The sequence below is a fragment of the Hylobates moloch genome, unplaced genomic scaffold, assembly GCF_009828535.3.
Source record: "Hylobates moloch isolate HMO894 unplaced genomic scaffold, HMol_V3 SCAFFOLD_11, whole genome shotgun sequence".
Taxonomy (NCBI): Eukaryota; Metazoa; Chordata; class Mammalia; order Primates; family Hylobatidae; genus Hylobates; species Hylobates moloch.
The window spans coordinates 56926586-56944548 of NW_026652286.1; the positions used below are offsets into that span (position 1 = coordinate 56926586).

Genomic DNA, 17963 nt, shown 5'->3' on the forward strand with positions numbered 1-17963 from the left:
CTGATCCTTGGGATACTTGCCTTGCTTTACTCCTGTAGTACTAAACCTCTTCGTCTTCTGTGCTATACTTCTTTTACCCTGCACCTCTCAAAGTTGGGATTTTTGAACTTCTGGTTCTTGATACATGTTCTGCATTCTGACAGCAGTAACAGTGGTTGACTCTCAAATCTGTAGCTACAGCTTTACTCTAATTTACTTAGTGCTGTGTTTCAACTGGGCGGGTTCATCAACCATGTGAATAGTTCACTATCACCCCAAACTTACTGTGCAAATGGACATAAAATCAAATTCCTCACTTACTTCTAATTTCCCTAGTTCTGTTGACAGAACATCATTCTTTCAGTCCTCTGGGCTTAAAATATAAAATGTCTTTTGATTTTTTTCTTGTTTTCCCCTTCCTTATCCATTAATCAGTCACTAAGCCTTGATTATCCTCTCAAATATTTCCTTTTACTCTGTCTCAAAGCACTTCTCACTCTAACACCTTCAGGCATTCTTTGTGACCTTTCTAATTCTAACTCATACTTTCCAAGTATTACCTCTGCACTGAAATCTTTACTGACCTCACAGTTTAAATCAGGCCTTATATATACGATCGATCTCCTATCATGTCTTTCCCTTCTTTCTAGCTGTTATTTTATATCTATTTAAGTCTTCTGTCTCTTCCACTATACCATAAACTCCATGAAGGAGGGACTACAGCTATTTTATTCATTGTTGCCTTCTCAGAACCTCACACAGTGTCTGGCATATGAAAAGATCTATAAATACTTGTTTAAAAGCAAATGAATTAATAATTACTTATTGAGATAAAAAAGTAAATGAACTAATAATTACGTATTGAGAGAATCAACTTTTTGCTACAGAGCTTTCATGCCTGATATCTCTTGGTCCTTATAGTATTATTGAAACAGGGAGTTTATACTTCTAAAAAATTTCACCAAAAATTCTTAAAAATAAAAAATGTTTTACACACTTAAAAGGGGTTTACCTTATTAGAGAAAAATGTGCTTAAGCAGAACCCACACTCTCCTTATTATGCAAGATGAATGAAGTGTTCCTATGCTTAGATTAATTGAGTCATCCTTCTTTTAAACAAATGAATGTGCTGTCTTTATAAGAAAGACTGTTAGGTGCTACCATACACATGAATCATGGTTTCCATTGTGTCTACTGTAGTAGGGTTTACTAACTTTCTCTGAAGAAAACCCCGAGACCCTGACTTGCTCTAAATGATCAACTTTTCTTTCCTCAGATTAGATTTGAACAAAGCCATAGGATAATGGAGATGATGATTTCTACCAAGGTGAGCAGTGGATGTTGGAAAAAAGTGATTCAACAAATGAAGAAAACAAATATTTACCATTCATGTTTGCAAGGATCACACAGTTGCCCACCACAAATGCTCACTCTATGAGATAAACAAATAAAGCTCAATTCCACAAAATGTCCCACACTAAACTATAGTTTTCTCAAAACATTAACATACGATTAGTTACTTGGATCTCAAGAGCTTGAGTTAAGAGAAAAAACAAATTTTGGTAGGTAAATTTGATAACAATTAACATAAGCAAACTAGCCAAATCTTCAATTTTGAAGATATTCTCAGTGAAAGTGTTCAATAAAAGAATAAAAATACATTTTTTAGACTAGAAATGTCCATAAGAGCTCCTGGATAATATTTTTAGTGTCTTTGTAGCACATTATTATATTGTTTTTTCCTCTGATTTAAATAACAGTAATAATAGCCGACAGTACTTCTTAGCATATATATTAACTGCCTGTATATTTAATTTATAATCTCATTTAATTCTTACAATATGTGTTTTAATATGCCACTAGTCTTTTTATTTTGCACTTGAAGACAAGTCCTCAGGAAGTTTGAGTATCTTTCCCACGTCCCTACTGCTAATAAACGGTAGGAGTTTTTAATCCAGATCTGTTGAATTTGCAAACTCACATCCCTACCTCTATGACACTCTATGTTCACAGATGCTGAATCTTAAATTATAAGGAGTCTAAATCTGAGTCCTGCAAAGTTTTGTTCTTCTGTAAAGTATTAAAAGAAGAAACAACATTTCACTTCAGAGTATAGTTTTCAGAGTTTGGCAGACTTGAGTTTGAAGACCAGCTTAGCCCATTTAGCTCTGTAATCCTATGGGACGTTATTTATTACTCTGGGCCCTTAATTTCTCATTAATAAAATGGGACTACCATCTAGCCAGTCATTCCTTCATGTATACAACAAATATTAATAAGTACCTACTATGTGTGAGGTATCATACTGAAAATTAGAGGTAAAGAGATACATAAATAAGAGATAGCCCTGGCCCTCATGGAGTATACAACCTAGATTTTCTACATGTAGCCTCAAATTCACACCAATATAATGGTTTAAAAATATGAAAATATGAATAATTTTGCTATTCAAATAGCTTAACCATTATTGACCAGAGCTTTTCCTAAGTAATTAATTCATTAATTTTGTTACTTTCACAAAGCACTGACATTTCCCACTTCTTGATTTGTTCTTCTAGACAGGAACCCTGATTTAAATTGAATCTACAGGTAGTAACTAGTTAATTCATATATATATATATTTTTTTTAAATTTAAGTAGGCACACGAGCATGCACACATGTGCACACACTCATTTCTAGAAAAGGATTTGAGGTGGCTTGCTAGTTAATTTAAGAACAAACTTTTTAGCTGGTTGCTCTTAGCAACAGTCTTTAGCAGTTCTGCCTAGTTGGCCAGAATGATTTCTTAAAGGGAATGAAGCATTCAAAGTAGTTTAACTAACAAATGGAAAATAAATGACTTACTTCAGAAAGACTTACACAGGGACTGGGAATTCTGGCATAGTTGGGATGGAGAAGACAATGGTGCTGAGAAGCCCCCTACACATAGGGGAATTTTCCAGAGATCTCCTTTCCCTGGACTATTTCATGCCTACATGTCTAACAAAGCCAGAAGACCAGAGCAACATGGCTGACAGGTTCCTGTGGCAGCACTGGAACCAGGCCTCATCCTACAAAGTACCGGACCAACCCTTCTTACCAGTTCTATTGCAAATCATTCAGTTCTATTGAAGACACTGGACCATGCATGGATTCTAAGTCGGAGAGACAAAAGCTGCTTATTTTATAAGCAATAAAAGCAAAACAAATCCTTTCCAGCTGGTATGAAACTATCGATTGTTTTAAGATGGATTTAAACTAACTCACAAAATATAGGTTACTATGGGAATTATGTTTACAGACATTCATGCATCCATTCATTCCTCACCAAGTACTTATCAACCAACTTCTAGGTCTCTGTCTTGGTGACCAAGCGATTCAATTATTTGTTCATTCAATATATATTTATCAAATACCTCATTATTCCTCTGCTGTCATGATGTAGAGTTCAGTAGAAATTATATGCAGATAAAAATATCCTAAAAATGAAGTATGATGGGTGTCATTATTCAACAGATCCTTCTTTGAAATTAATACTAGGTCTCAATTGCCTAAATAATTAAACAATAGATTATATAAACCATTCATTCAACAAACATAATAAATTGAGCTTATGTTGTAAGCACTATAGCAGTAGCTAGGTGTTTTGGATGTTAAGTCCCAGACTCTGACACCTCATGATATTTACAGCCTTGTGACAACTGAGTTCAATATGAAGGAAAGAAGTCCATGACTCCATGTGAGCAGAGATGATATAAAGTCCAGGGAGGTCTTCCATGAAGAGATGATACAAATTGAGTCCTGAAGGAATACTATTAATATTTCCTTGATGGCTTCCCTCCTTGGATATTGTCCATACCATTGTAAGGCACTAGGCAAGTGTAGAAAAAGATCACTACTGTATTTGCTAAACAAACAAATGTTCTTGTTGGCAATAAGTAGAATATTTATATGCAATGATTAAATAATAGCGCAAGGTGCTAACACAATTCAGAGCCAAAAGCAACTACACAGAGAGTGCCTTGGGGGCTCTGAACAGCCAAATTATATACAAGGGACGATTTCAAACTGTTCAGTAAGTCAGGATTATTCAATTGAAACTAAGAAACTTTACACATACTCTATAAATGATCTCATTAATATTTTCTGAGTGATACCCTGAAACATCTTGATTCAACACAATTCAACAAAGAATTAGATTAAATGGAACTGAGTCTGTGATAGGTAATAAAGATCTTCAAAACTATCATCTATGAAATACATCAGGTCCTGAACATTAATACCCTGGTACTGATGAAACTTACTTTGGAAAATCTGCTTCTCCAGACAGAAAGCAAGAAAGTAATCCTGACTTGTAACTAGTAAAACAAGCAAATAAACAAGAAAACAGACACAGGAGGAAAGAAGAAAAAGGAAGGAAGGAAAGAAGAAAGGAAGGAAGGGAGGAGGGAGGGAGGGACTTCTATAAATCTATTTAAGTCTATTCATTATCTCTTACTTTGCCACAAATTTCATTACATTGGCGCTGAAGTTGCTATACAGTTTTCCAAAACTGCTTCAGAGAGAAACTAAGTAAAGTAAAACATTGTCAATTAAATGTAAAGACAAACAGTTAATCTAACAACTGTAAAGAAAGTCTAGAGTTTTCCAAATAGACCTCTTCTCTAAAGTTATATTTAAGGGAGACTTGTACACCAATGCCAAATACTTATTCAAAATTGCAGAACACCTAGCTGTGATAGTGAAAAATAATACATTTCAGATTATCCTTTCTGGTCAGAAGAATTTAAAAGTTATCTTCTCGAGTCCAAAGAATGGAACAAAAAACATGAATGAGGGTCTGACAACATCCAAAAATTTGGCCAGGCCTAGCAAATATAGCTCCACAAGCAAACACCTAGAGTTTGAATATTAGTAGAATGCTGATTAATCTGAGATCAAATCTACAAGTGATTTTTATCTGCCTCCCCAGAACCTAGAACATTTACCACCTAAGCTATCTTTACAGAGAGATAAAGATTTTTATTTTTTTATTCAGATATATTTGACTCCACAAATCTTCTCCTCTGTAGGAGAAGTAGCAGGGTTTTGGGCACATGCAAATTCTTGCTGAGTTTCTTGGCTTGACACTAAAAGTGTAAATAACTGATAATGGAGGTGTACATGAAAATGATTTAACTGGAAGTATCAAGGTAATATCCAGGTCCTGAACTTCTGAAGTGGAATGGAAAAGAATAAAAGAGAAAGCCAGCAGTGACTTCAACTGGCCTAACTACATACTCTTATCCATTATAAGAGTACAATAGGCTGTATTCCCAAGCAAGGAGCTGGCTGAAAGAGGTCAGAAGCCAGAGGAAAGAAGAGACCATTATCTGAAGTCCTTCAGCTCTACTTCTGCCCTTATTATCTGAAACATTTGTCAGCCTTCATTGCACAGATGGAATTTTACCTCAGAGTATGCATTAGCTGAGCCCTCTGTACTATGTATACTCTGGCTTTCAAGATTCGACTAGGTAACATGCACTCATTTTGATCATACAAATATATAAATGAGAATTGTGGGGCAAGCACCAGCTTCTCCCTTTGCTCTTGGTAGCATCCCAGAAATACATTGGTTTAATGCTTTGGAAGCATGGTCAGTCCCTGGAAAATGCTCAAAGAGGGACAAACAAGAAAAATAGAGACTTTCCCTGGGCTCAGAGTCAGAAACCTGCGCTTAAACCCAAGTGCCATGACTTTGGGCTTGGTCACTTTGGGCAAGGTATAGCCGAATTTAAGTATTAACATAAAAGGAACTTTAATTTGGGGCAACCTAGTCTAGCCCCCAAATAGTTCTTTGATCATCTGAAAAATATTATGGAGAAATGGTCTTCAGCCTGATGTCTGAACCTTTCCAGTAAAGAGAATTTTCACCTTAATGTGCCTTAGTGTTCTTGTCTATAAAAATATCTACCTCACAGAGATGTTGTATTGAGGGATAAAGGATAACTAGTTTACGAAGGCTTTCTATATAATAACAATAAACATTATTTTAAAATATGAGTGAGATCAAGATTGAGAGTACTTTCTAAATTGCCAGATAAAACCATTACAAAGAGATAAGTTCTGTACACAGCAAGCAAATACACAACCCCCATTTTTAGTCATTTAAACCTTATGACCACTTTCATCTAATATCGTTTTTGAAATTCAATTTAGTACTTCTATTGGAAGAACAAAGGTGCAGTTTGCATATTCTGGGTTTCCTATTTATCTACAGCTACATTTTTTTTTTTTTTTTTTTTTTTGCAAACTTTTCAAGATAAAAATTTCAAACCCCGGAGCTCTGGAAGATGCTTGCTCTTCCTTCAGCCAAAACAGGCATCCGGTTTCTACAATAAATGAGATCATAGCATCCCCACTCATACTGCTGTAGCTAAGAACCTGTCAGCATTTTTATTATAAAACCCTTTTATTTCCTCTGGCTTGAGAGACCAACCATAGCAATTTGTTGGGGAAATAGCTCCAGCAAAGGGCAATGCACAAGTACAGAGAGAAAATGTCTCATTTTACAAATCTCAAAAAAGGTGTATTTAGCAATTAGGCAGGCCTGCAGAATCCCAAGGAGCATTTCTTTTGGATGGTCATCTGGCCTTTTAAATAAAGAAAATAAAGTTTACTAGTATTTAAAACAAAATTTTCTCAGGCAGCAGATGTTAGGAAAAAAGTTATCTAGTTGAATAACGTCAGGAACCAATACATCTGGTAACAAAAGGTATAATAACACACACATTACTGAATCTGTGCTCACATGGAAGCTGCTGTGAGGGTAGGGAGTATCCTCTAGCAGACTCTGAAGTGAGATAAGGGGGTGGGAAAGGTTAAGCCAACTACTTCAAATAGGAGAAAGTAGGATATATTAATAATATGCTAGAGATGATAAATGAAACCTTATCTAGCAAAGTGATGGCACTTGGTGAATACTCAGCGAAGGAGGATTGAATATAGTTAATACATGATCTGGTTGACACAGTTAACTCTTTTCTTTCTCACTCCTGAGTCTTGGGTGTGAACATGAAAAAGCTTCTTTCTAGGTTATTTCATACTATGTTAATGCAAATAAAAGTGAAAAGAGAAAGAACTACATCTGAGACAGTAAGAGAAAGAAAACTAATGTTTATTTAATGATTACTACATGTGAGACATTGTATTAGTTGCTTTCTTGTTTGGTTGGTATAACAAACACATTAAATATATCTTATCTATGTCATATAGATGAAGAAACTAGAGCCCAGAGAAGTGAAAGAGCTTCCCCAAAGTCACAGGGCTAATGGTTCAGTCACAATACTTTGTAATGCCAAACTCTACCCTCAGGACTTACTTCTTACATCTATGTTTGCCTGCCCAAGAGCATACTCAGAGTATCTTTGCTTGGTACAGAGGGTAGAATAGGATATATAATCTAACATTCTCTCCCCGTCTTCCCCCCTTTCTCCCTTCCCACTTCTATCCAAGGGAAAGGCACACCTTCAATGCCACACTACTACTTTCAACACTTCTCAAGAAGTGTTGGACCATGGAGATCAATTGTAGATTTGAATAGACAACCAAATTATTTTTCCTTTCTGACATAGTACAAGGCTTTAAAAAACCCAGATTTAGTTTGACTAACTCCTGAAATCCTTCTCTATACCTAAAGACATAATTGGTTCTTTTGTCCTCTCATTATCTGGAGCAGGGCCTTCCAACCTACTGAAGTATGAGACTACTTTTAAACTACTGTATAGGCCCTCATTTGATATTGGTTGTACTTATGAAGAGATAGTGTCACATAGCAATTAACGACTTCCTAAATGGATCTATTTTGAATAGCGTATAGATTAATTCATGTCAAGTCCTTAGAATAAAACACTGTGGGTGGTGATCACCCAAAAAGGGTTAGTCCAATCTGCTTTGTGAGTTGTTTTTCCCATGTACATTTCTTAGTACTAGCTCACCAGCAAAACTGAAAGGTCCCCAAGGCAGGAACTATTTTACCACGTTTGAGTATTAACCTGAGGTGCCCACTATAATGTTAAGCATAATATATATGCTCAAGAGAGAACTAGAAATTGATTAATGGACAAGTGTACCTACATTTCTCCAAATGGAGATTTTCACCAAACCATAATAAGGATACTTGAGACATGGCTCCAAGAGAAAAATCGAAGTCTCTAAGCTTAGATAATAAGCCAACTGACATGTGAGTAGCTGCCATCTTATTTGAGAACTTATAAAAGTAATATCATTTTTATTTGATAATATGATAGTATCATTATATGCCATATGATGCAGTGATATTATTAATCCCTGCCTGGTTTAATCCATAATGTGAATATTAAGGCAGTTACAGTGCACTGGACCAGCATTTTAGAGATAACGACCGTTTTTAGTGTGCTCATTCATCAAATTAAATAAGTTAAACTACTTTAGGAATTTGGAAAAAAACTTCAATAAAGATAATACAATGAAACTCCATCAAAATTATGTATTTTATGTTAGGAATTACACACACACACACATACACACACACAAATGGAAGTATCAAAAATATTACATTATTTATAAGATTTACAGAAGCCATTATTTAGGATGCTGTTCTTATTCTATCTGACACTATCATTTAAATTTTTATGGAAAAAATATTACTGTGTTCTTTATAATCACTGAAATATATAATGTGTTCATATGTCTGACAAGTACATTCATATATATACACATATATATATATATAGCTAAAAAAATCATTAAAGTAGTTTTAAATGTTTTCTACTATTTAAATGTTTTCTACTATGGTGTCTCTGGAAGTATAATCTGTGACTTATAATAAAGTAAATCCATAACCTTATGAGGAAACAATTTTAATTTCAATAAGATCACCACGGCATGGAGATCTGATTGCGTTTATGATTTATTAGCTTCTCTGTACCTTACTAGACAAGAATGGCCTATTAGTGATGACATAGCCAGGCATCTCACCCCAGATACTAGCTGCATTAGTCAGGGTTCTCCAAAGAAACAGAAAGAGTAAGAGAGAGAGAGAGAGAGATAGGTCGATCTAGCTATCCTCCCCCACCCCCTCCCCCACTCCACACACACATATGAATTGCTTACCATTATCAGGGAGGTTTTGTCCCAAGGTCGGCAGTCAGCAAGCTGGAGACCCCAGAGAGCCAACATGCAGTTCCAATTCTAGTCTAAAGGCCTGAGAACTGGGAAAGCTGATGATATGAGTTCCAGCACAAAAGCCAGCAGGCTCAAAACCCAAAAAGAACCAATGCTTCACTTCAAGTCCAAAGGCCAGTAAAGGTCAATGCATCAGCTCAAAGAAGGCAGGCAGGAGGAGCTCTCTCTTACTCAGGCTTTTGGTTCTATTCAGGTCTTCAATTGGTTGGATGAGGCTCACCCACATTAGGGAGGACAATCTGCTTTATTCGGTCTACCAATTTAATCTCATCCAGAAACAATCTCTCAGATATACCCAGAATAATATTTGACCAAATGTCTGGCCCAGTCAAGGTGACACATAAAGTTAACCACCACATCAAGGTACCACATTAGGTAATGCCTAGTCTTTATTTCAGGGAACATAATCTCTGGGAAGTTTGATAACACAAGAGGTTAAGTTATCAAAGACAAATTTTAAAGAAAAGTGACAAATAACAAAATGGGCACCATTTATTTTTTCACTTCTACATTTAGTAAACATTATGAGCACCTGTATCACTCACTCAGTCAACAAATATTTATTAACTGCCTTCTGTTCAATAGGCATAGTTATATGTACTGGATCTTCCAGGCATTATACTAAATGAATATAATATGGCTCCTGCCCCTAAAATCCCTACAGTTTAAATGGGCAAATGCATAAGCAAACAGAATTTCCAACTGAATATTACAATTAGGATACAATTATTAAGTATTATATGCCATAAGAGTCCAGGGGTAATTTAATTCAAAAGATACTGGGAATGATTTCACCACATGTACTTTATTTAAAACTTTACCTAGATATCCATAAGTGAGTACAAGGCAAAAGGCTTCTTAAAGTCTGAGCTATTTCAGGATTCTGAATTCTGTAATTCAACATTCCCTTTCTGTGAACATACTTCATTGGCGGCGTAAAAGTTAACCCTCCTTATTTTTTTATATTCAATGTTTTTCTCTCAAATTTCCTACTATTAAAAATAAAAACTGTAAAAGACCTTGAAGTGGCAAGTGTATATTGTCAAGGAGGAGAAAAGGTCAATGCAGCCTGCTTGTTTGGGACATTCAGCACCTGTTTAACTCCTTAGCTCATTTTTCACTTTCTCTTTCTGGGTCAGGTATAATCTAGGATTTTTGTTTTTGGTGTGAATTATATAAACTTCTAGATTCTTCCTTTTGTAGCATTAGAAGACTTCAACAATGTACTGATAGGTTAAAATACATCCAATTTACTGATAGGTGAATTTCAAAGTGTTTGATTTAACACTATTCAGTTGACTCTATCTGCAATCTACATCTTCTCAGCAATATGTAAAGTGGTTTAATAAAACAGAAAAAAAAATCCACGTATTTTATAGTTACCACATACCAGGCATTGTGCTAAATGTTTTGATATGTGATATATCACTTAATTTTTACAACAGTCCTGAAAGGAAGGTGTTATTTTTCCAGCTTCTTGCAGATAAAACTTGTCAGTTTCTCTTTTCTCACCTTGATTTCCAAAACTTCTAGTTCAGAGTTAGAGGTCATGACGTAGAAAGAATAACACTGAATTCTAAACTAGGAGACCTAGTTGTAGCCTTGGCTGTGTAACTTGCTATGTGACCTTGAGTAAGTCACCTCCTGTCCATATGATTTAATAAGCTCATGTGGAAAATGATAGTGTGAATACTATGAGAAATGATGTTTGGATCAAACTCCTCTCAAAAGAAACTCTTGTACAATAAAACTCACTCCTCTGATCAGTGTACCTTACATTCAAATTCAGGTGTGTGTAAATGACATTTTTGCAAATTGACTCATAGCTTAAAGGCACTTAAGCATAGAATCCTGCTATTTGAAAGAGTACAAAAATTATATTGGAAATGAGTGTAGAATCCAAATCTAACCTGCTTAGGTTCAAATTTTGGCTCTGCTATTTAAGAGCGATATGTCTTTGGGCAAATTACTTAAACCGCCTGCGCCCCAATTTCTCTATCTGTAACGTTGGAATAACTACTATACCCATCTCAAAGGGGCGCTGTAAAGATTAAGTGAATTGACATTTCTGAAAACAGTGTCTGACAAGTGGTAGCAGGTCAGTGTGTGTATGTATTGAGAGAGAAACTGAAGTCTTGGCAATGTAAATAGCTGTCTCCTTAATGTACCAATTTTGAACATTTGGATTTTTTGCATATTAGGTATTTTTAAGGTGATACAAAGCAATATAGTCATGAGACTCCTATTAACTCAAAGTCTAACAGAGTTTTAACCCTATTCACAGGAGAAAAACTAGACTACCTCTTATTTACAAATCCATAAAGATGAAGAATGTGATGACATATAAAGTAGCTTGCGGCAATACAAATTTATATAACTATGATTAAAATAAATGCAGAAATACCCATCATCAAGCATCTTAAATTATTCTTAAAAATCTGACTTAGTAATTTTACTTATTCTATCCTATCCAAAGGAAATCATTTTAAATCCAAAAAAGACTTATTCCCCAAGATGTTTATTTTTAATAGTAGAAAATTTAAGGGGAAAAAAGCCAAAATATCAAAAGGATGGTTAACTGTTATACAGCAATTAAAATACATTCACAAAGCCTAATATAAATTTAAATTATTCAAATGCAGACTCAACATGATTACAACTACACTTTTAAAATAAGTCATGTATAAACCAAGGAAACCAAAATAGTACTGGGAAACTAGGAAAATACACGCTAAAATATTAAGTTTTTACATCTAGTCCTCTGAAACAAAAAGTATTTTCTAAAGTTTGTTTTTTGAATTTCTGTTTTTTTCTAATATATTTCAATGAACACGTTACTATAAAATAAAAAAATACATATACCAAAACTGTCAACCTTTGGCAATATTCAAAATAGGTAAAGGGAAACTACCCTGCTAGTGACAAAAAATATGCATAATGATATATGAATTGATGGCTCCTCTGCTACCACTAATGTTTTATAACAAAGTTGGCCACATTTAAATAAATAAATGGGCAAACAGGACTACTTCTCTGCCACAGAGACTGTCTAGGCAGGAAAAAGGGGTCTGGGAGAGGGAGAAAGGCAGAAGGTTCCAGGGAACTGTCCACCAAGGAGGTGCTGACAGGCCCTCTGATCTTGGGTGAGTGTTAGAGCATCCTCTGGAGGCTGGGAGTCCACAACCCATTTCCCCTTTCCCTCCTCCCCCGCCCCCCGCACCCCGCCCAAGACTTTCCCTTCCCATCTTTCCCTTCCTATCATTCTGTTCTATTTTCCTTCCTTCCCTGCTCCTTTTTCTGTTTGCCTGGTAACTATGGAGATTGGAAGAAATAACACTGGTAAAACACCTAAGATATTGCATGTATGTTTAATAAAACCAAATTATTTTACCCCTTCCTTTTGCTTTTTTAGTCCTTGAACTCATCCCTTTCTTCTTCTGATTCCCTCCTTTTTTTATTTTTCCATTTTCTTCCATTTTAACCTTCCCCTTACTCTCCCTGTTCTCTCTTTTGTGAGAGTCACCCTGTAGAAGAAAGGTAGGCTGCTTTCTAGAAGATGACTCCTTTCCTTTGAGGGTTAGGGCAGATACAAAATGTCCAAATATTCACCAGAAAAAAAAAATTCAGGACTCTATAACATTTTCAAAAACTTTCCCCCATCTTAATATATAAAAATAATATTGAATATACCTGATGTGTCCTACGGGCTTCACAGTGGCTCAGTTAAGCTGTTATATTACCAAATTGCTATTATGAGAAAGAAAGAGGTGCTCAAGTTTTAGCCATGTTTCTTTTAAAATTGTAAATATTCAAAATATACAACATAACGTTTTGATATAGTGAAATGGTTACTACAGCCAAACAAATTAACATACCCATTATCTCTGTTACACTCTGTGTGTGTGTGTGTGTGTGTGTGTGTGTGTGTGTATGTATGTAAGAGCACCTAAAGTCTACTCTCTTAGCAAATTTCTGGTACACAATCCAATATTAACTATAGTCCCAACATTGTACCTGAGATCTCTAGGTTTATTCATTCCACATAACCACAACTTTGTTTGCTACAACCCACATCTTCAAATTTCCTCCCAATCTCCCATTACCACCATTCTACTGTTTGTACATGTTCTACTTTTTTTATGTTCCACATATAAGTGAGGTCACCAGCATTTTTCTATCTTCAGTTTATTTCATTTAGTTTAATGTCCTCCAGGTTTATCCATGTTATTGCAAATGGAACATTATCCTTCTTTTCACAGGTTGGATAATATTCTATTTATAGAATAGATATAAATGTATCTCTCTCTATAAAATAGATACATGCCACAATTTCTTCATCCATTTATCTGTCAATGAACACTTAGGTTGTTTCCATATCTTGCCTATTGTGAATTATTTAAAATAGTGTTGCAGTGAACATGAGAATGCAGATATCTCTGTGAGATGCTAATTTCATTTCCTTTGGTTATATATCTAAAAGGGGATTGCTAGGTTATATAGTAGTTCTATTTGTAATACATTTAGAAACCTTCACACTGTTTTCCATAATTATCACACTAATTTACATTCTCACCAACAGTGTACATAGGTTCCCTTTTCTCCATACCCTTGACAACACCTTTTACCTCTTGTCTTTTTGATAACAGCCATTTTAATAGTATGAGATGATATCTCACTGTGATTTTGATTCTCATTTTCCTGATGCTTAATGATGTTGAGCACCTCGCCATGTACCCATTGGCCATTTTAATGTCTCCTTTGAAGAAGTGTCTATCCAGGTCCCTTGCGCATTTTTTTAAACATAAGCCATATTTCAATTACATCTTGTTTTTAATTAAAAGAGTAAAGCAAAGGGATAATTGTAGAGAATACTGTAGTTTATAAAGTATTTTTAGAATATTAGGACAAATAACAAATATTCTTTTATGTTTGTATGTATTTTTATCTTAGAAATATTGGGGAATAAAAGAAGGGAGACACACACACCGGACTGTGGACCTTTGCAATGCAGCTACAGACAAGATAAAGGAAAGAGAAATACCATATAGGCTGGCCCTTGAAATTAAATTCAATACTTTGATCTTTGTGGATGGAGAAAACAGTTAAGTGAAGGTAAAGTTGATGCCTATTTTCTGATAATGACATAGAAACTACTATGAGAAAGAAAATAACCTTTTAGAAGACCTCCTTCCCTATGGCAAGCCCGTTCCCATAAATAGCCTTGTAGGTGTGGTGATGGCATATGGACAGGGGCAAAAAAAAAAAAAAAAAAAGGTAGGGGGGAACTGATATAATAGAAATTTTTTTTTTTTTGGAAGAAGGTTATTTTGGTTTCTCTCATGACAACTTAAGGTTAGATGGGACTGTGGGTGATCTGTATTTTAATAAAGGAAGTGGAATTACTTCCTCAATAGGCTTGGAATTACTTTCTGGAAGAAATAGTGTTGTACTTACGTTTGTATCTCTGATGCCCATCATAATGCCTAGCACAGAAACACACTCCATGTTTACAGTCATAAGTCATATAGTCAGTTAACTAAATTGAATAGCTGTCAGGATGCAACACGAGGGACCCTGGAGATGGCTAAGTGACAAAAGAAGATAACTTTTGAGTGTCTAGCTTGAAAGCTCAAATTACTCAGCATCCTTCAAGCCATTCTGAGATAATTAGAGCAAACAGTTTTAGTGTTTTTGAAACTAACAGTCTGGCCTACACATGAAAATAGTTTTAGACTTTGCCATGTAAATAACTTTCAGGAAAAGAAATAAATATCCATCCTAATAATCTTATTTTCACACTTAGTATAATCTTGAAATGACTGCAGGTTTTTGAAGTATCCTTATTGAAATCTGTGTCTCTATGATTTTTTCAAAAATTCTTTAAATCCCATTTCAATTACTAAAAGATTCAATGAAAATCCTTATTTTTTTCTTAAATCAATATTGTAAGAAATGTAATCATCTGCCATATCACTTCACTTTCAGACCAAAGGGAACAAGAGCAGTTTATTGCTATGCCTCCAGTGTGTAGCATTTCTTGTGTGGTCAATAAATATTTGCTGATCAAATGGAATAATAGTATAATCGGTTCATTAATTTTCATAAATATACTTCATTTATGAATGTCATATCAATATATAAATAGTTCCTATATTTTACATAAACAGCATACAGCAAAGAAAAATAACTTTGGGAAAAGTAATGATTGATTTCTTAATAAAGATGAAGAATTTATCAAGAGAACTATCTTAACAACAGTGGCAGCAGTTTCTCCTGTAAGTAATAAGCCCACCTCAGTGAAGCTATGAAAATAATTAAGGCCATATGAAAGCAACAATCATGTGATGAATTTATACATAGTAAGTACTGCACGCATCTAATTTAAATGTTATTTCTCACGAGGACATAGTAATATATACTGCAGTAGTTATTACTGTGGCCACTTTACATATGAAGAAACTGAGACTTACATAAATCATATCAATAGTAAGTATAAAATTCAGCTTTGAAACTTCAGCCTGTCTGTGAGGCAAATTTTCCATGTTATATTCTGTTGTCATCTGTCAGATAATGTTGAAGAACTTCACTAGGAGGAAGGCTACAGTAGAAAGTCCCAATACTCTTTCCATATTTAAGATTATAAGGTGGAATCCTTATGTCAACCCATCTATAATTAACCTTCTGTTAAGTATGGTTATAATATAATAATTGATCCCATTATAAAGGGATTTGAGAATTATCTTATTCAAATACTTTGCAAAATAGGATGGGTTAGAGACTCTAAAAGTATTATTTTATTTTCACATAGCATTAATTTATTTTTCAAAAAGTGATGTCTGCAAACATACATGACATAGGTGTTTCACTCTATTGACATGAATCTCTCTCATAAAGTGAATTTGTTAAACCTGAATACCGAAAGGAAGAGAACGTAAAGAAGGTTAAACTAATGTATTTCCTTAGCCTTAAAAAAAAAAGTGTGTGCTTGTAATTATTTTAATTCCCTCCAATATGGTTTGAAAGTTAGGGGAAAACATAACAGCATAAAAGAAACTTGTTTGTAAATGAACTTGAAGGGTTGAATGCATATTCAACAACATTCTCTACACCAATGGCTTATCTTATTTGATTATTAGCTTGTGTTTAATTTCCCTTGACAAATAATTCACCTTTGTTAATCATTTAGCACTGCTAAGTAATTCTTGTAAGTTCATGGGAATGGATTTTAAACAGTAGCCATTGCAAGGATGCTACTGTAAATGCAATTAGGAGAGTGAATAAAAGCATGAGGTAGGGGTGGCAGGTTGTATGGGAGAAAACCTAACTCCTTAGTTATTGGTGCTATTCATTCATATACATCTTCCTGACAGTGATGAACACACAAACCTTCAACAATTCTAAGATCTCTTCGGGGTTTTGAAAGAAACAACAAGCTACTCTTTAGTATGGGCAATATATTTTTTAACTAACCCTAAAGTGTAACCTATCATATTGAGTAGAAAAACATAAATCTCTGGTAATAATATTATCATTCAATGACTTCATGAAAGACACAATCAGAGATTCTTAGAGCTGGCGGGTGCCTCAGAGATAATCTCATCCACAGCCCTCATTTTACAGAAGAAAATCTGAGGCCCAGAGAAGATTCTCTAAGCATAACCAATATAAGACTTAAAATCCTGACTCCCAATTTTTCCGTTCAGCTTACACCTCCTGTGAGCACTATCCATGAAGTTCAGTGTGTGTGTTTCATTAACTTTACTGCCTAAGGTGCTTACCAGCTGTCCAATCCAATCTCTGGTGTTATCTTTCAGAAAAATAGGAATAATGTGATATGTATTCACTTAGAAAAGTCAAACTTTAGTTATTTCAGATGAAGCAAGCTCTCTCTCTATCTCTCTCTCCTTAGAGAGTCACCATAGTAGCCACATGAAGTGTTTTATATAAATAAGCTGGACGAATCCACCGGCTTTTCACAACAAAAAGAAGTGAAGACTTGTACCTGACAGTAACAGGACATGCACTCAGACCATTAATGGGCCCAAACTGTTCAAACACCAAGTTCTATGCATCTTTTTCAGGGAGTGCATCGTCAGGTCCAACAAGAAAGCACCATTAATATATTTCAGAAAAGGAGCAATGAATGATAACCTGTTTTAAAAACCTTCAAACCTCATTTCTTTGGCAACACCAATCACCTTTACAAAAATCTGGGGTGGGACAGTTATTCACTACAAACTTCACTGAGTAACTGCGCCACCTCTTGATAAAATTTGTTTGTTGATTTCAAGTGGATTGCATAAAAGGGAAAAGCATGCAACTGGGGGCAACCTGAGCCTAGCTCCAGATTTTCTGTCTTAAATAAAAATAAGGTCTTTATCTTAAAAAATGTCAAATTGCAAACTAAGGTGTTCAATTTCATCTAGATTTCATCGACCACCCCACTTACTCCTGCTAGTTGGCCCAGTGGGTTGGGGCTCTAGGTGGTAGTAACCTGAGATGAGTTCAGGAGCTCCCATATCAGCAGTCGGGAGCCCAGTCACTAGCTAAATGCATAAGGAGATCCCAAGCAGAGAGCCACCCAAGGTGCTCCATTTCCGAGCCGCATCTGCTCTTATAGCCTCTGTATGTTAGAGACCAGGGTCCCATCACCACTGAGTTATCAGCCCAACATCGGATGCCAGAAAATCAGTGCGATCTCTTGGCCCCCAAACCCAGCTGGCTCCCAGAGAGAGCAGAGCAATCGCAGCTTCTGTCACTCTCCCAACAGGCAGAGACATAAACAAGCAACAAAAGGAAT

At 35.3% G+C, this 17963-nt stretch overlaps 1 protein-coding gene across 11 annotated transcripts in view; it reads right to left on the minus strand.

The window, feature by feature from the left end:
• DLG2 (discs large MAGUK scaffold protein 2) overlaps positions 1-17963 on the minus strand; it is a 2210459-nt gene that overhangs the window by 1266866 nt on the left and 925630 nt on the right. The gene's annotated exons all lie outside the window — the stretch shown is intronic.